Below are 20,399 nucleotides of genomic sequence, written 5' to 3'. Positions count from 1 at the left end.
AGCCTCCCAAAGTGCTGGGATTACAGGTGTGAGGCACCGCACCCAGCCATACAAGGATTTTTTTTTTGCAGTCGTGAGTACAAGATCAATTCTCTTGTGTAGGGTTGAATGTTGTGAAATGTGCGTAAGAAAAGGATTGTAATCACCTGCATTTATCATGTCAGTCATTCTACTCATCAGACAATGATATGAACACAGTGAGAAAGACATCCCTCATTACTCTATTCTTCCTGAAATAGAGAAACTAAGAATTCCATCAGCTCATCTGCCACTCCATGTGGAAATGCCCCATTTCTGATGATATCGTGGAAGTTTTGCTTTTTGGTTTCTGTGTTTATTTTGGTTTGGGTTTTTGCTTCAAGGGAGATCAACAGGTAAAATCTGGTTTCCCCATCCTTTTATTGTCTCTCTTTGCACTTGTTCAATATCCCTCTGGGCATCCCCTTCGTAAGACTTTCTCTCACTACCCCTGTTCTCTCAGCTAAATACCCTTGGCCTTCCTAGGAAGTGCTCCAGTCTCCCCTCACCCAACCCCCTCCTCACTTCCTATCCATCCCCCTACCCAGAAATTTTGGCTGCCTTGCTCAAATCCTTTAGAAATGTACACTCCCCAAGCAAGAGTTCCTATCATTTCCAAGAAAATTAAGTCGCCTGTGTGCTGTGGTCTGAATGTTTATGTCCCCACAGAATTCATATGTTGAAACCAAATCCCCAAGCTGATGGCATTAGGAGGTAAGGTCTTTGGGAGATGATGATGTCATGAGGGCTCCACCCTCAGAAATAAGATTGAGGCCCTTATAAAAAAAGGTCTTGACCGGGCACGGTGGTTCACACCTGTAATCCCAGCACTTTGGGAGGCCAAGGCAGGTGGATCACCTGAGATCAGAAGTTCCAGACAAGCCTGACCAACATGGTGAAACCCTATCTCTACTAAAAATACAAAATTAGCCAGGCATGGTGGCACATGCCTGTAATCCCAGCTACTTGGGAGGCTGAGGCAGGAGAATCACTTGAACCCGGGAGGCAGAGGTTGTAATGAGCTGAGATCGCGCCACTGCACTCCAGCCTGGGCAACAAGAGGGAAACACCATCTCAGAAAAAAAAAGAAAAAAGCCTGAGGGAAGCTGTTCACCCCTCCTGCCATGTGGACACCGCAAGAAGGCACCACCTTGGAGGAAGAGATCCAGCCCTCACCAAACACCCAAACTATCGGCACTTTGATCTTGAACTTCCTCGCCTCCAGAACTATGGGAAATAAATTTCTGTTGTGTCAAAGCACTCAGTCTATGTATCTTGTTAGAGCAGCCCAAAAGGACTGAGACAATGTGCTAGTGGGAGAAAGGCGCATAACACCCACATCCTCTTCCCATCCAAGTCACCCTAGCAGGGTGCCCATTTGAACAGAATTTTTTCAAAGACAAAGCCCCCAGTCATTTTGTTCAAATAAAAGGGGAGGTCCTTTCATGAATTTTAGGTCCTATTTTCAAGGGCTACTCAAAGTAAGCTGGGCACAGTGGAAAAGGTGATATTTATGAACAGGAATTTTTATTGCAGTCTCCACTAAAATCATCCATTAAAGGCACCTCCCTATTTGCTCTCAGATGCCCAGGACTTTATTACTTCCTCCTTTCTCCATAGCAATCATTCTCAGGCATTGGGATTCCACAGCAATCTTTAAAAAGTGGGATTTCAACTCAGTATGATAAGTTTATTTTGCCAAGTAAGAGCACTTAAAAACAAAAATAACAACAACAACAAAACTACGAATTCCTATCACCATTATTTTATTTATTTATTTATTTATTTATTTATTTTTGAGATGGAGTTTCGCTCTGTTGCCTAGGCTGGAGTGCAGTGGTGTGATCTTGGCTCACTGCAACACCCCCTCTCCCAGGTTCAAGAGATTCTCCTGCCTCAGCCTCCCGAGTAGCTGCGATTACAGGCACCTGCCACCACACACGGCTAATTTCTGTATTTTTAGTAGAGACAGGGTTTCACCATGTTGGCCAGGCTGGTCTTGAACTCCTGACCTCAGGGTATCACCATTATTTCATGAAAGGAAGGGTCACTTGACTCTCAAAAATGAATGAACATGATCTCCTAGTTAAGGCAGTTCTTTAATTTAATACATTTAATTTTATGGGTTTTTTGTTTGTTGTTTGTTTGTTTGTTTTGAGATGGAGTCTCGCTCTGTCACCCAGGCTGGAGTGCAGTGGTGTGATCTCAGCTCACTGCAACCTCCATCTCCCGGGTTCAAGTGATTCTCCTGCCTCAGCCTCCTAAGTAGCTGGGATTACAGGCATGCGCGACCATGCCCAGCTAATTTTTGTATTTTTAGTAGAGATGGGGTTTCACCATGTTGGTCAGGCTGGTCTTGAATTCCCGACCTCAGGTGATCTGCCCGCCTCGGCCTCCCAAATTGTTGGGATTACAGCCATGAGCCACCACGCTTGGCCAATTTTATGTTCTTATTTTCCTCACATCAAAGACTGGTGATTCCTTGGTCCTAAGCTGGCACTGGACCATGGACCAAAATTTAGGAACCATTGCTCTGGATATCAGGACAGTCAGCCAAAGCTGGGATTAGCCACCGACATTTTGCAGGTAATGGTGAACGCAAAATTCCCGTTGGGTGCATTTCCTCATTCTGTTATTCCAAAGCAGTTAGGAAGAGTTCAGACAGTAGAAACGGATACTTCTGCATCCAAGGTTCAGCTCCTCCACCTGACAAGGGTGTGACTCAAGTAGCTTAACCTCGCTAAGCTGCCATTGCCGTGTCTGCAAAATGGAGAGACAGCAAAAATTCATCACGATGTTAGGATTAAACGAGGATTAGCAAAGGGTCTTTGCTTCAACAAATTTATAACTATTGATATAATTGTTACTAGACCTGGAGTGTCTATGAATATGCCAGACATTCTCTAAGACCCCTGACTACAGGGTCTAGAGTCTCCTTTCTGCCTTCAAGGAGATTATGCTCTGAAGGAGACCCACAAAAGGGTGGCCAGATACAGGGAAGCCAGAGTTAGGATACAGGCAGATACTGGAGGCCAAGGAGATTATAGATCAGCGGTCCCCAACCTTTTTGGCACCGGGGACCGGTTTCATGGAAGACAATTTTTCCACAGATGGAGTAGGGGAGGTTGGTTTCAGGATAAAACTGTCCCACCTTGGATCATCAGGCATTAGTTAGATTCTCATAAGAAGCATGCAACCTGTGTCTCTTGCATCTGCAGTTCACAATAGGGTTTTCACTCCTATGAGAATCTATTGCCACCACTATGTGAAGGAGGCAGAGCTCAGGCGGTCATGCTCACTTGCCTGCCACTCACCTCCTGCTAACAGGCCACAGACCAGTACAGGTCCACAACCCTGGGCACTGGGGGTCCCTGTTATAGAGGATTGAGAGTTAGGAAGAAAAAATAGAAAAGGAGAGGCCTCTCAGAGGAGGTGGAATCTAAGGAAAATCTTACAGGACATAAGACTAAAACAAAACAAAATTATCAATTAGGCTTTCAGATGAGAATCAGACGAAGTTATACTGCCATACCTAAAACATGTGGATGAAAGTCTGGCAGACTAAACTTCCTTCTGTAATCCTGGGTCACCGTGTTAACTGCTTGAAGAAATGGCTTTCCTCAAAGCAGTAATTTTCCTTTGCCTCCCTGGCTCCCTTCTATATGAGTTGCCCTAAGAAAATTCTTCTCTGTCAATTCTGACCTGAAGAAGATGAGGCCAGGAGATGTGGCTCATGCCTATAATCCCAGCACGTTGGGAGGCTGAGGTAGATGGATCACTTGAGGTCAGGAGTTTGAGACCAGCCTGGCCAATGTGGTGAAACCCCGTCTTTACTAAAAATACAAAAGTTAACTGTGGTGGCGCATGTCTGTAGTCCTAGCTACTCAGGAGGCTGAGGCAGGAGAATCACTTGAACTTGGGAGGCAGAGGTTGCAGTGAGCTGAGATTGTGTCACTGCACTCCAGCCTGGGTGACACAGCGAGACTCTGTCTCAAAAAAAAAAAAAAAAAAAAAAAAAAGAAGAAGAAGAAGATGAGCTTTCAGTGAAAAAGGAGAGAGAAGTTTCAGCTGATAGCTTTCAAGAAATCCTGGGGGCGTAGAGTATTTGAATGACTGAATCCCGGGTGCTACCTCGCTCCTGCCACTCACAGTGTGGTCCTCTGAGCTGCAATGTTGGCATCACCTGGGAATTTGCTAGAAATGCAGAATTTGGGGCCCTGGCCAACAATGGCTGAATTCAAGTCTGAATTTTAACAAGATCCCCAGGGGATTGGGAAATCCATTAGGGTTTGGGAAGCGCTGCCCCAGCCCAATTCTTGTGAAAAAAGTCAACAACTGGACTGGATATGATGGGCGTCAGAGTCTTGGTACTGATTTGAAATTACTTTACCTTCATTTAATCACATTCATTGCTCCTCTACATGTCTTAAAGGATAATGATGGTGGAACTGAGAGAAGGGCTCTCTGCCCTAGAGGTGTCTAACTTAAAATTGCCCTATATTATGTTACAAAGAACAATGGAGTTTAATAACATTTACTTGGACCTATGCCCATGATCTTAGTTATATTTCCAAACAACCTATAATTTCTGGGGCTTTGTGTTTGTTTGTTTGTTTTATTTATTTATTTATTATTTTACAGAGGAGCTCAGAGACATTAGGGGACCTGCTGGGCTCACACACAGTAGTCCAGGGCTCCTTCCTCAAGCCGAATAGCCCGCCATTCACCACAGCTGAGAAGATGCTACCACCTGCACCACTCGGATGGCCCATGGCCCAGCACCAATCAACCACATAACCTGTGGCTCCTATCTCCAGACCCTTCTTTTTCATTCCTGTTACCAGCAGCCTCGTTCAGTCCACAGTTCCTAAACTGCCAGACAGGCCTACTCCTTGCTGCTTCCAATTCTTTGCCCCTTAAATCTCCTTCACACACAGCCTCCTGAAGCCCAGCTTGGGATCCCCTCATGAACTAGCTCAGAGACATCAGAAGCCATCAACAGGGTCCCATCCCTCAGGCAAGGACTATGGGACTCATCCTTGTATTCCTCACAAGACTACTGGATGCCTTACGGAGGAGATAGGCTGAATACCAGGGGGTCTCAATGAACAGATGAGAAAAGCTACTACAGTCTCTGGGCAAGAGACAGAGGCAGCCAAAGAGGAAGGACTGCATATGTGGACTGGAAGCATCCTGGTGGAACAGAGGGCTCGAGCAGACTCACTGGCCGAAGATACGAGGAACCAGACCAGGGCTCCTGCTTCTTCCTGTAGCTGGGGAGCTCCAAGGATGAAAAACTGAATGCTGAAATGGCACCAGGAGGGAAGACAGGCATCCGGGCTCAGCACGGAAAGAAGGGAGACACTGACATTTGTGGAATCGTGTAGGCATTGTGCAAGGGGTTCCACATTTGGCACCTCTAATTTCCCAGGGACAGGACATTCTGAGGTCAGGATTAGGACTCAGTTACCACAGGTTGAGACTGAGGCTAGGTTAAGGATAATCGCCAAGGTCTTGCAGCCAGCCAGTCGTTGGTAAAGTCAGTTTCCACCCAGGTATGTCTGATCCACACATTCTCTTTCCACTCTGCTGTTGCACCAGACACCTGCAAGGAGGGACGACAAAGTGAACCACCTCATTCTCTATCTCTCATTTGTTTTGCTAGACTACTTACACACGTGTATGATATTCTCTTGAATGTGGCATTGTGTGCAAACCTTTAAGAAGTGGACATCAGAGGAAGACCACACCCAAACCTCTAATTCCTTCCCACCGCCTTCAGGGGTAACATGGTACAGCGGGTGGAATGGTGATCCACTATGGGTCACCCCAATAGTGATCCATAAATATATGTCCCAAAAATACAGTGACCCCAAAACATATATTCAAATCCTAAGCATCAAAACTTGTGAATGCGATCTTATTTGGAAAATGGTGTTTGCAGACATAACTAATGATCTCACAATGAGACCATCCGGGATTTAGAGTGGGCCCTAAATCCAATCACAGTGTCCTCATCAAAGAAAGGCAGAGACAGATTTAACACACAGAGAAGAAACCATATAAAGACAGAAGCAGAAAAGGGATTTACTTTGCCACAAGCCAGGGAATGCCTGCAGCCACCGGATGCTGGAAGAAGCAAAGAAAGGTTCTCTCCTGGAGCCTTCGGAGGGAGCAGAGCCGTGCTGATTCCTTGACTCCAGACTTCAGACCTCCAGATGACGAGAACCTGAAATCCTGTTGTTTTAAGCCACCCAGGGTTTGGTAACTTGTTGTGGAAGCCCTAGGAAACGAATTTACACTGAAATTAAGAATTTTGGCAGGTGCAGTGGCTCACGCCTGTAATCCCAGCATTTTAGGAGGCAGAGGTGGGTGGTTCATTTGAGCTTAGGTGAGACCAGCCTGGGCAACAAGGCAAAACCCCATCTCTACCAAAAATACAAAAATTAGCCGGGTGTGGTGGCATGTGCCTGTGGTCCCAGCTACTTGGGAGGGTGAGGTGGGAGGGCCACTTAAGCCCAGTAGGCAGAGGTTTCAGTGAGCCAAGATCACACCACTGCACTCCAGCCCAGGCAACAGAGGGAGACTCTGCTTCAAAAAAATTAAAAAATATATATTTTGTTTTATAACTATCATCTAGAAATATGTATTGGCGCCAATGGCCTATAAAACCTATTCTCAATCCATTTGGCTTTGGATTAGGAAACCCAGATTTGAAAATCTATGTTCAGATTATTGAGACATTTTAAGAACATACCGTTAGAAACTAAAATATAAAGTAGGGCGGTTCATTCGCTACCTTTTTTTCCCTCAAAATAAGAAAATACCTTTTCATGCAAAATATTTTGCAGTGAATAGATAGCATTGTTTAGGAATGAGGATTATTTGTGCTTTTCCTATCATAGCCTAATTAGCTTTTCTTTAATGTGCATTAAGCATACAAGAGACGAAATGAGAAAGAACAAACACGAAGAGCTTAGGTTTTACCCACAAATCTGTCTTGTAGCCTGCAGTCTGGCAGAAAAGCCTACAAATCTCCCACTACATTTTTTGGTGTAAAAAATGTTTATTTTCAGTCTTCTTTTCCTCTCTCTCTCTCTCTCATGCTAATAAGAAATTTTTTAAGCAATCATGAGCTAAAACCAAAGATAAGTAGTAAGGCAGGCTTCTGAATGCTCTCCATTATCCTCTCTCTGGCCTCATTTCGAATCATTCTCTGAAAATTCGGCAGGAATCTATCATCCTGCAAACAGAGGTGAAGTGGGCTAGGCTTCTTCCCTGGAGCACTGCTGCTGTTTACCTGGTAGAGGTGAGGTAAAAAGCCCAGGACTCTACAACTGGTAGTAAGAAGGGAAATGTGTGTCTCCAGAGTAGCCCTGGGCATGGAGCTGGCAGCCTCTGACGTTAGAGAGCCTGGGTGTGAATCCTGGCTGTGTCACTTGACGATGTGAGCTCAGGCAAGTTGCTACATATTTTTTTTTCTTAATTGACTAGTAAAAATTGTATATATTTGGCCGGGCGCGATGGCTCATGCCTGTAATCCCAGCACTTTGGGAGGCTGAGGCCGGCGGATCACGAGGTCAGGAGATCGAGACCATCCTGGCTAACACAGTGAAACCCTGTCTCTACTAAAAATACAAAAAAATTAGCCAGGTGTGGTGGTAGGTGCCTGTAGTCCCAGCTACTCTGGAGGCTGAGGCAGGAGAATGGCGTGAACCCGGGAGGTGGAGCTTGCCGTGAGCCGAGATCGCACCACTGCACTCCAGCCTGGGTGACAGAGCAAGACTTCATCTCAAAAAAAAAAGCAAATTGTATATATTTACGATGTACATTGATAAATGCATACATTGTGGAATGCTAAATCACACTGTTTAACATATGCATTACCAGGCCGGGCGCAGTGGCTTGCGCCTGTAATCTCACACTTTGGGAGGCCAAGGCGGGCAGATCACTTGAGGCCAGGAGTTCAAGACCAGCCTGGACAACATAGTAAAACCCGGTTTCTACTAAAAATACAAAAATTAGCCGGGCATGGTGGTGCAAGCCTTTGGTCCCAGCTACTTGGGAGGCTGAGGCAGGAGAAGTGCTTGAACCCAGGAGGTCAAGGTTGCAGTGAGCCAAGATCATGCCACTGTATTCCAGCCTGGGAAACAGAGTGAGACTCTATCTCAAGTAAAAATATATATAGGCATTACCTCACATACTTACCTTTTCTGTGGAAAGAACATTTAAAATCTCTTTTTTTTTTTTTTTTTTTTTTTTGAGACAGAGTCTCACTCTGTCGCCCAGGCTGGAGTGCAGTGGTGTGATTTCGGCTCACTGCAACTTCTGCCTCCTGAGTTCAAGCAATTCTCCTGCCTCAGCCTCCCGAGTAGCTGGGACTACAGGCACACACCACCATGCCCAGCTGATTTTTTTGTATTTTTAGTAGAGATGGGTGTTTCACCATGCTAGCCAGGATGGTGTTGATCTCCTGACCTCATGATCCGCCCACCTTGGCCTCCCAAAGTGCTGGGATTACAGGCGTGAGCCACTGTGCCTGGCCCTAAAATCTACTCTCTTACATACTATATATGTTATTAACTGTAGTTACCATGATGTACAATGGATTTGTTGAACTTACTCTTCCCATCCAAGGGAAGCTTTATGTCCTTTGACCAACATCTCCCTAGACTTCCCCAAAATAGTAACCACCATTCTACTCTCTAGTTCTATGACTTCGACTTGTTTACATTTCACATATAAGTGAGATCATGTGGTATTTGTCTTTCTATGCTGGACTTATTTTACTTAACATAATATTTTCCATGTTCATCCATGTTGTAGCAAATGACAAGACTTTCTTCTTTTTTAAGGCTGAATGGTATTCCACGGTGTTTGTATACCATACCTCCCTTATTCATTCATCCATTGATGGACACTTTGGTTGATTTCATATCTCAGCTATTGTAAACAGTGCTGCAATGAACATGGGAGTGCAGACATCTCTTTGATATACTGATTATATTTCCTCTGGATAGATACCCGGTAGTGGGGATGCTGGATCATATGGTAGTTCTATTTTTAATTTTTTGAGGCGCCTCCATACTGTTTTCCATCCAGGCAAGTTACTTAAGTCTCTCTGAGTCTTGGCTTTCTACTCTGAAAAATGAGGAAAATGGCCAGGTGCGGTGGCTCATGCCTGTAATCCTAGCACTTTGGGAGGCCGAGGCGGGCAGATCACTTGAGGTCAGGAGTTCGAAACCAGCCTAGCCAACACGGTGAAACCCCGTCTCTACTAAAAATACAAAAAAAAAAAAAAATTAGCCAGGCGTGCTGGTAGGCACTTGTAATCCCAGCTACTTGGGAGCCTGAGGCAGGAGAATTTGAACCCAGGAAGCGGAGGTTGCAGGGAGCTGAGATCACGCCACTATACTCCAGCCTGGGCAACAGAGAGAGACTCCATCTCAAAAAATAAAAATAAAAAAGAAAAAGAAAAAGAAAGAAAGAAAAATGAGGAAAATAACAGTGTCTACCACATAAGGTTTTGAGACTAATGAAATCCACATTACTAAACCCTGTGGTCAATTCTCAGTACTCATTATACTGAGTTTATTAGTGCACTTGCTCCATTTGCTGTCAAAATAAGCATTCTCTTCTGGTTTCCTTCCCTCGTTCAACTCCCCTCAGCATCTGTCCCTTTCCTATGTGTGAAGCTTGGAGTACTGAGAAGTTGGTTCTTGGACCTCACATCTTCTCCCTCCTTTGTTGGTCATCCAGGCCTCTGACCTCAGGGACCACATTTCTGCTGATGGCTCCTAAATCTCAATCTCGAGCCTTGCCTCTGAGCTCCAGACTAGTTTAGGCACTCAGCTCTGTCTATGACATCTCTACCTGATGTCTACAGAGCAGCACAAAGGCAGTACATCCACTCCAAATGCTTGATTTCCATTTCCAGACCAGTTCCTCCCTCGGGCACTCATGTTAGGAAATGGTACCCCTAGTTTGAGCTCCAGCCAAAAACTTAGGTGACATCCCTGACTCTTCTCTTGCTCTCACACCACATTCAAGTCCATCAGCTATTTTGCCACCACTGTAACTTCAGAGAAGATCCCAAACCCACCATTTCTCACCTCCCCCAGTTTTAGCTCAAGCTTCATGCCATCACCATCTCTTCCTCAACTATTGGAGTAGCCTGTGAAGCAGTCTCCCTGCCTCCTCCCATCCCTTCCCCAGCCTCTTCTCCACCAAGCAGGCAGAGTGATTCCTTCAAAGACAATCTCAAAATATGTCCCGCTCGACAATCTCTAGTGGCTTCTCCATTTCACTGGGATCCCTAGCTACCCCATGGCCTTCATCCCCTACCATGCATTGTGAAGCCCTTCCCAGGCTCAGGGCCTGTTGTTGACTGCCTGCAAAGCAGACAGATACCTACTCAACAGAGCGACCTCCCCTGGGACCCTCCGACCCCCTCTTTCCCATGCTCTGATTTATTTTCCCTCTTAGCACTCATCTCTTTGGCATTATGTATGTATTTGTTTGTTGTCTATCTCCCTACTAGAGTGCAAACTCCACAAGAGCAAGGACTTTGTTTTACTCATTGCTGTGCCCTTGGTACCTGGAATGTTGCTTGACACATTAGAAACTGCTGAACAATTGGATGAATGAATGAGGTAACCCACGTCAAGCACCCAGCATAGTATGGCACATAGCATATAAGTGATAAGTACTACCTGTTGCTGTGCTTGTTCTTATTTTTATTACTAATTATTATTTGTCCAGGAACTTTACACATCCTGCCTTTCGTCCTGGCCCTTCACCTGTTTTAGCTCTTTCACTGCCAAGCCCAATCTTCTCCACTGGGACTCTAAGAACAATAAGAAGAAAGAAATAGAGATTACTATGACAAGAAAAAATGTCACTGGCTAGGCCTCCTACATTGTTACTGAGTCTGCTTCTGCCAGATACACATAAAACGTGGGGTGAATGTTGGACTCAATGGACGCCAGGATCTCCATCAAATGACCTGAATGTACTTTTGGGGCAGCCACAATTCAAATAATGTGTTCTGTGATCTTTTAATAGACCAGCCCAAACTTAAATATTTCTGCCTCCAATTACACCTCCCAGACTGACTCTAAAAAATAGCAAAAATTGTACTTTTTGTTCAGAAAACACAATCAACCTTCTCTGTAATGACTATTATGCTGTTTTGGAGACTGAACGCATTTAAATATATGAAATTTTGTGGGAAAAAGATAAGCCCTGGGGAAATCAAGCCAAATAAACTTGTGCTGTTATTTGAATTGGAAACTGGGATACCAATAACTTGTTCTTGATCTACACAATTGTTGAGATTTGTGCTAAATATTCTTCATGGATTCACCAAAGAGAGGTGGGCACACACTGAAAACATCATTGCAAACATGTTTGAAAGGCACTGTATTAGTCTGTTCTCACGCTGCTGATAAAGATATACCTGAGACTGGGCAGTTTACAAAAGAAAGAGGTTCAATGGACTTACAGTTCCTCATGGCTGGGGAGGCCTCACAATCACGGTGGAAGGCAAGGAGGAGCACGTCATCTCTTATATAAATAGGAGCAAGCAAAGAGAGAGAACTTGTGCGGGGGAACTCCTTTTTACAAAACCATCAGATCTCGTGAGACTTATTCACTATCACAAGAACAGCACGGGAAAGACTTGTCCCCATGATTCAACTACCTCCCACCGGGTCCCTCCCACAACATGTGGGAATTCAAGATGAGATTTGAGTGGGGACACAGCCAAACCATATCAGGCACTTACTAGAGTCCTTGGAAAACACTAGAGCAAGGACACGATGCTTTTCTTTGCTTCTGAGATGAGGCCTCCAGCAATCAGCTCCCCTGGCCTGGTTGACAGCCAAGCCACCCCAAGATAAGAGCTGTTGGTTGGCAACATGCATGGATACCTGTTATGTGCAGACAGCTCTGGTGACTGGACCCAATGGGGTTAGTTTCAGGTTTAAGCCAAACGCCCACCTATGGCCCCAGTGCTGTGGGAGGGCATTGGAAAGTTACTGAATAAAAGCCTAAGAGGACTGAGTCTCAGTCCAGAGCCGGCTGAGCCCCCATCTGCCCCAAGGGCAAACACTCTTTTGGAGACAAACTGGCAGGATTCTTAGACAGAAGGCGACAAAATCACTGACTCAGGGAAACCAGACCCTCTCTGGAGGGGCTAAGCCTTTTAAGACATGACTGGAACATTCTTGGGTGGGGCAGTTCACTGAAAAACAAACAACTTAACAGTTCATCTCCATCCAAAACAGGTCTCCCTGTGAGCAGCCCGGCCATGGCTTCCAGCTCAGGTCTGGCCACACCCGAAGGCTCTTCCTGAAGCTCCTGTCTTTACCTTGGCCATGTGGACCACATCCTGGTTTGTCCAGATTCCTGACCTGCCCCTGATCCTGCCCCTGCCTGCCTGCTGTCCTACCTCAGTCCAAGTGGGGGCTGCCTTCCAAAGCAATCCCTGTCTCAGTGCACCATAGGTGGTGATAGGGTCACCACCTATCAAGCCAGTAGTCATGATGGCAATATGACCCCATCCCCTGATTCATCTGACTGCCTCAGGGTGGGCACCTGACCCAAGCTAGACTACTGAGGCTCTCTTTTGCTGACATATAGACCTGGGAGGAAAGGACCTAATATCTAAGCTCAGATGCTATGGGATGGGCATTTTCTACCCCCTGTCTGGACCAGACTAGCAAAGGCACCCTGCACTAGATGCCAGATGTTCAGAGGTAAGGTGCCCGCCCCGGCTCAATCAGTTGGGAAAGGCCCTCTGTCTGGCACCCGGAGATGCTGGCTGTGCCTTTTCCCATGGGAAGGAGCAGAAGAATATGTAGCTGAGAGAAGTGGCTTTGGAATTAGACCTAACATCCTATTTCTACAATTTTCAGCTGTGCAGAAGTCCAGGCCTGCCCAATGGGCGACTATGAGTACTTTTCCGTGTTTCCATTTCCTGGCAACAGGAAGTGAGGTGCAAGAACTCAGCCCTGCCAGGCCACCCTCTCCACACACACAACTGCCAGAGAAAAGGGTTGCGCCTGGATTCAACTTCCCATGGGAAAAGGCACGGCCAGGGTCCCCAGGTGCCAGACAGAGGGCCTTTGCCAACTGATTGAGCCAGGGCAGGCACGTGGCCTCTGAATATCTGGCACCTAGTCGCAGGGTGCCAGGCAACCGAACGCAAGGTGCTTATTCTCCTGGGCAAAGCCACCCTTCCCTATGAAAGCAGAGATCCTGGGTGAGTCCCTCTAGCAGAACACGACCCCATGGTGTGTGCAGCTGTGCCCCAGTCGAAGAACAACTCACCACAAGATGCAGACAGAAGAGAAAGCCTCTGCAGACACACAGGGTTTTGAAGACCTAGTCGGAAAAAAGAATGTAAGATATCGCACTGATATTTTTATATTGATTACGTGTTGTAATAATAACAATGCCTTGGATACATTAGGTTAAACAAAATATATTAAAAATCAATTTCATCTGTTTTGTTTTACTTTTTTTTTTGAGATGGAGTCTCGCTCTGTCACCCAGGGTGGAGTGCAGTGGTGCAATCTTGGCTCACTGCAACCTCTGCCTCACAGGTTCAAGTGATTCTCCTGCCTCAGCCTCCCAATTAGTTGGGACTACAGGTGCTCACTACCAAGCCCAGCTAATTTTTGTATTTTTAGTAGAGACGGGGTTTCACCATGTTGGCCAGGCTGGTCTTGAACTCCTGACCTCGTCATCCGCCTGCCTCGGCCTCCCAAAGTGCTAGGATTACAGGCATGAACCACCGTGCCCGGCCTGCTTTACTTTTTTAATGAAGCTACTTGTGATAGGTTAAACAATGGTATCCAAATAGATCTACTTCCTAAGCCCTGGACCCTGAGACCATCATGTTATATGTCAAAGGGGTCAATATTCCCTTATATGGAAAAAGATGGCACTGTCTATGAACCCTGGTGCCAGGACCCCAGTATTGCCTACAGTGGCTGGATATGAGTTATTGGGTTGAATTGTCTTCTGTTGGGGAAAGAGAGTACATTTGGGATTGTCACTGGAGTAGTTGAGCCTTGTTAGGCAGAGGCATCTTTGAAAATTTGTACATATGGGATAATGTATACTTGTGTTACACAGCAGGCTGCCATGGGTAAGACACCTGTTGAGTTGTCTGCTCGGCCACTTCTCCCTGGGGCACCCAGTAGTCATGATGGACAATATGACCCCATCCCCTGACTCATCTTGATTGCATCAGGATGGGAACCTGATCCAAGCTGGACCACTCAGAGTCTCTTTTGTTGACATATAGACCTGAGGGAAAAAGGGACCTAATATCTAAGCTCAGAAGCTATGGGTTGGGCATTTTCTACCCCCATCTGGACCAGAAAAGCAAAAGGTAACAGGCAGGAGGTCAGGGGGAATAGTAATTAGAGAGGCAGGGCAAGTTCTAACAATAGCTGAGTCTCTAGTACCGGTTCCTTCCTGAGGCCACTTTGCCTTTGAATTGGGTTCTGTGGAACATACTATATCTTCATAATAAATCCCTCTTTTCAGCTTAGGCTAGTTTAAGCTGATTTTCCTTAGATTCTACCAAAAGAATTCAACTGAAAGACCTTCTCACAGATGAGTTGTGAGGAACTACTATACTTGATATGAAAAGTAGGTTGGAAATAATGCAGTGCCCTAGAGGGGCTAGTTGCGCAATTATGATCAAGGCAGCCCCCATCACTGCTCTAGTGGTGACTTTGCTCCAGCTTTGAGGAGCCCTGACCCCACTGTCTCTTCTCTGAAGCCTGTGGCACAGACCCCTGCCCCAAACTATCCCGTTTCCTCATTTTTGAGAAACCACCCACATAGCTGCTGTCCTTCCAGGAAAGCTTTGCCTTTTCTTCTCTCTCTCTCCTTTTTTTTTTTTAGACAGAGTCTCATTCTTTTGCTCAGGCTACAGTACAGTGATGCAATCATAGCTCACTGTAACCACGAACTCCTGGGCTCAAGGGATCCCCCTGCTTAGGCCTCCTGAAGTGCTGGGATTACAGATGTGAGCCACGGCACCCAGCCCTTTCTGTCTCTTTTTAAACTAAAGCACAGGATAGACCCTTGGACTAAATCATCTCTAAAATTCCTTGCAGCTTTGCTATTTTGTGATCCTGAGTCTCTTTCATGGTCCGCTCAACTCCTCTGCTCAGATTCATTACCAGGTGATAATGAACAGTCCCTCCCTCAGGGAGTTGCTCTGAAGATTGCACGTCACAGCGCATGTGAGGTGCCTAACAACATTCCTGGCACATGGAAAATGCTCAATCCAGGAATAGCTAATAATTATGATGAAAAAATAAAATAAAATGGGCAATGCACACTCCAATCCCTCCCTCATCTTTTTGTTTAATACCTTTTTTTATTTTTAAAAATAGAGATAGGGTTTCACTATATTGCCCAGGCTGATCTCAAACTCCTGAGCTCAAGCGATCCTCCCAGCTTGGCCTCCCAAACTGCTGAGATTATAGCCATGAGTCACTGCACCCGGCCCCTCCCTCATCCTGATGGAGCCTTCACTAGCTGTCTGAGCTCTAAATGTACAGTTCCATAGTCTTATCCCCCAGTACCCTTGCTTTACCCCTGAACTCACTCTTCAAGTTTCCCTCTCTCTAGAGCACCAGTGTTTTGGCTTCTGCTGGGATGCCCCTCCACTGCAGTGGGCTGTGAAATTCTCTGCAAGGTTCTCTGCATAGAACTTGCACTCAATTAGCAGGGCATGGTGGTGGCCGCCTGTAATCCTAGCTACTTGGGAGGCTGAGGCCAGAGCATCGTTTGAACCTGGGAGGCGGAGGTTGCAGTGAGCAGAGATGGCGCCACTGCATTCCAGCCTGGGCGACGGAGCGAGAACAAAACAAAGAAACAAACAAAAAAACACAGACACACACAACACATAAAACACTAACTCAAAACATATTATTTAGTGTCTATTACTGCCTTAGGGATACAGGAGAAGGAGGGTGAAAGGAGATGCAACAGTACTCTAAATCAGCTGTCCCCAATCTTTTTGGCACCAGGGACCAGTTTCATGGAAGACAATTTTTCCACAGACTGGGGGCAGGGTGGTTTCAAGATGATCCCAGCTCATTACATTTAGTGTGCACTTTATTTCTATTATTATTACAATACACAATGAAATAATTATATAACTCACCATAATGTAGAGTCAGTGGGAGCCCTGAGCTTGTTTTCCTGCAACTAGATGGTCCCATCTAGGAGTGATGGGAGATAGCGACAGATCATCAGGCATTAGATTCTCAAAAGGAGACCACAACCCAGATTCCTCACATGCACAGTTCACAGTAGGGTTCATACTCCTACGAAAATCTAATACCAGCTGGGTGCAGTGGCTCACACCTGTAATCCCAGCACTTTGGGAGGCCGAGGTGGGCAGATCATGAGGTCAAGAGATTGAGACCATGCTGGTCAACATGGTGAAACCCTGTCTCTACTACAAATACAAAAATTAGCTGGACATGGTAGCACGTGCCTATAGTCCCCGCTACTCGGGAGGCTGAGGCAGGAGAATCACTTGAATCCGGGAGGCAGAGGTTGCAGTGAGCGGAGATCATGCCACTGCACTCCAGCCTGGTGACAGAGCGAGAATCCGTCTCAAAAAAAAAAAAAAAAAAAATCTAATGCCACCACTGATCTGACAGGAGGCAGGGCCCAGGTGGTAATGTGAGCGATGGGGAGTGGCTGTAAATCCAGATGAAATTTTGCTTGCTTACCCGCCACTCACCTCCCACTGTGCGGCCCAGTTCCTAACATGCCACAAACCTGTACCTATCCATGGCCCAGGGGTTGGGAATCCCTTCTCTAAATAGTTTCAACCTCAGGAAATGTATATTCTGTGGTAGATATCAGACTTATACACTCGAAATAGAAACGAATACAGCCCTGACTCTGACTGCCAAAATATTAAATGGAAGAGAAGTGACCAAAGTGAGCTAGAATTACCCAGGAAATCTTTATGGAAGAAATTATATTCCAAAAGAGCTTTAACAAATTTCAAAAGAGCTTTAATAAATTTAAAAAGGGAGTCAGAGTCTTTTTTTTTTTTTTTTTTTTTTTTTTACAGCTTGCTTTCTAATAAGCCAAATGTACCAGCTTCTTTGTTTTTCAACGGATTGGTGTGTCCATTTAATACAAGAAAATGGAAACTGAACAGCCAGAGGAAACCTTCCCTAACACCGAAATCAACAGTGACTCTGGTAAACATCCTGCAGAAGACATGAAAGAGGAAAAAGCATTTAAAGATCTAGAAACACTGATGAGATGGTTGAATTAGGCATTCTGCTTCAGAGCAGAATGCTGGGGCAGTGACTGGAAAAGGAAGCAAGAATATGAAGTTTCTCCGTACAGACCACAATGCCAATGTTTTAGTCCCAGACAGCAGTGGCCCCGAGCAGCATGCCCCAACAGTTTATGCCTCACTGCCTGATTAGAAAAAGAGAAATGTATTTTATTACCTACCTTTTATATAATTAAGTAGTATCTCCTTTAGATGGTAGAAAAAATTTTTAGAAGATTTTGAATAGGTGGCAAGGATAATAACGTAAGCTTTATTAAATATTTTTAATTACAGGCATTCTCTCTTATTCTGGTCATTTAAACAAAACAATCAGAAGTTGAAGAAAGAGGGAAAAAAGAGAACAAAAAGTAGTTTTAGTTTAGTCTTAGTTGCAGCTCTTCATTCCACTCTCCTCATTAAGCCTTGCCAGACCTGCGGTTTGCAGAGCCAGGATGAATTACATATATGCTCACCTTTTATGTTGCATCATTATGAGCCAAATATAAGCAGCAAATCATCAAATGCTTACCTGTATAAAGTACATTACTTCAAGAATCCTGAAAGTCAGCTCGTGGTGGTGTCATTTCTGAGGGGCAGAGGCAGAATCTATCCCAAAACTTACTCTTGTTTTTTAGGTCACTTTTCAGAGGAAGGAGTGAGTTAGTAGTTACCAATACACAGTGCCACCAGATTACACAGTTGCCCTGGCAAGAGTCTCTCCAAATGGTTTTATTCTCTAGTAGTTATAGAAAAATCAAAATTTATCAAAGTGCATACAGTATATATCTGTGCTCTGATTTAAGCTGCCTCAAATTCTTTCCTCAGAATAAAAGGGTACTAAGTAAGAAAAACACTTGAGTGAAATGTATCTGCTGTCAATTTTTATTTTGATTTAATTTTATTTTTTCAACATGTAAAACATGAATGTTTCCAAAGCCAAAATTAGATTCTAAGGTACATTCAGAGAAATCATTCTTCCATCCCAACTCCAACCTGTTCTCTTCCTTCTCTCATAAACATTTAATTAATTTTTGGCTTATCCTACTACTGTGTCTTTTCACAAATATAACCAAATTCACACACACACACACACACACACACACCCATATTCATATTTCTCTCCCTTTTTGCCCCCAAAATAGCATAATACCATTTTATGGTTTGGCACCTTGCTTTTCTCACTTAACAAAATATTCTACAGATTATTCCATATCAGTATATAGAATTCTTCCCCATTCCTTTTTACAGCACACATTTTGAAGCATCTGTGTGGTCCCTTTAAAAATATTATTAAGGAAGTCATTAAAAGTGATAACTATAAATCTTGGCAGAATTTAGCTAGCTAATTCTAGCTTATCTACAGCAAATGACAGTTTCAGGATCATTTACCCATTCCCCTCACCTCCTAACTCCACTTCTGGCATGTGCTGAGAGTACAGAAACTGACTAATAATTAGCCCAGGCAAATTACACCTAGGCTTTGGGCTGGAATAGCAAAAGTAAAACTTAACAACCGGGACGAAGCAAATAACTTCTCTTTTTGCTCTCTTGGAATCTGGCAACTGGGCAGAAATCATGACTTTATCAATAGGATGATGTTTACATGAACACAATTAAATAGGCTGAAATCGTAGACTTCCCCTTATCACATTCCCAACGAGCCATGGAGCAAAATTACTCGTGGCCCAAATATAGAACTGTGAGGCTTAAATCTACACCTCGTCTACCCTGTATTGGAGATTTGTGACTCAAAACTAGACACCAATCTCTAGGACTAAGCCTTCCATCAAAGTTGTTAAATAAGTTGGCTATACTAAATATATGACATAGGATAATTGCATGGAATCAATGAAGATAACCCTGTTGGGTCAAGCTTACACAAATCAATATGGCATCTGCTCCCAAACCATGTTCACTGCTACAATCCCAACTTGACATCATTGGATTCCTCAAGTCAAGGAGGTCTGAGTTGCAGAGTTCTAGAACTGGATAAGCTTAAACGTGATCTTTTATTTTGCCCTTTGCTGCAGATGTTCCTTGGTGAGGGGTTGATGGGGGGTTACTTGAATCCATTCATTTAAGATCAATTTCAGAAAAAAAGGTAAATTAGACATGTATGTAACTTTTAGTCTTTCTTTCTGCATTAGCTCCTTTAAAAAATTAGAGTTAATAATTTTAGGCACCAAAATGATATTGCTGGTCATTTAAGAAATTGTTTTGCAAAGAGTAACTTTTTCCATGCTCTGAACTCAGTGCTACCTTGCACTTCCAATAAAGTTTTATAATTTTTTTAAACTTTTAAAAAATAAACTTATATATGCCCATTGCATTAAACACAGAAAAGTATACCCAGGAAGGAATAATCAGCCATATTCATACCACTCAGCAATAACTATCCACTGTGAATAGTTGAGCATATTTTCTTCCAGCATGGTTTTTCTACATGTATTTTTTTCTTACACTATTGAGTGTAGTTTGTAAATCTTATAATGATTTTTGACCAAAAGTCGTCAAGTCTAAGACTTTATAAATAGAAGATAAAGCTGTACCTTCCAAAAGAAAACACCCAATGACTTGGGGATGTCTTTTTGGCTTCTGGGTAATTAAAAAAAAATTTCCTACTCATTCTCATCACTTACATTCTGAAGTTATCTTTTCAAACAACAAAGTTTAAAAAGAGAGCCTGGGTGCAGTGGCTCACACCTGTAATCCCAGAATTTTGGGAGGCCAAGGTGGGTGGCTCACCTAAGGTCAGGAGTTCAAGACCAGCCTGGCCAACATGGTGAAACCCCGTCTGTACTAAAAATACAAAAAACTAGCCAGGTGTGGTAGTGCACACCTGTAATCCCAGCTACCTGGGAGGCTGAGGCAGGAGAATCGCTTGAATCTGGGAGGTGGAGGTTGCAGCGAGCTCAGATCACGCCATTGCACTCCAGCCTGGGTCCAGTGACAAGAGCGAAACTCCACCTCAAAAATAAAATAAAATAAATTAGATAAATAAATAAAAAGAGAGAGGGAGAAGGCAACATTTCGCGTTTGGGTCAAG

General features: G+C 44.4%; 1 long non-coding RNA gene across 1 annotated transcript; it reads right to left on the bottom strand.

Annotated features, from left to right (window-relative positions):
• Nucleotides 1-1,614: 1,614 nt before the first annotated feature.
• LOC107974620 (uncharacterized) lies at nucleotides 1,615-6,582 on the bottom strand. Its single transcript, XR_001717476.3, has 3 exons — nucleotides 6,110-6,582; nucleotides 5,489-5,623; nucleotides 1,615-2,778 (listed from the first exon to the last, which is right to left on the bottom strand). It is a non-coding gene; the product is annotated as an uncharacterized LOC107974620 (long non-coding RNA).
• Nucleotides 6,583-20,399: the final 13,817 nt, after the last annotated feature.

This window comes from Pan troglodytes, chromosome 4 (genome assembly GCF_028858775.2).
Source record: "Pan troglodytes isolate AG18354 chromosome 4, NHGRI_mPanTro3-v2.0_pri, whole genome shotgun sequence".
NCBI classification, from domain to species: Eukaryota; Metazoa; Chordata; class Mammalia; order Primates; family Hominidae; genus Pan; species Pan troglodytes.
This window is presented reverse-complemented; position numbering and strand designations above follow the sequence as displayed.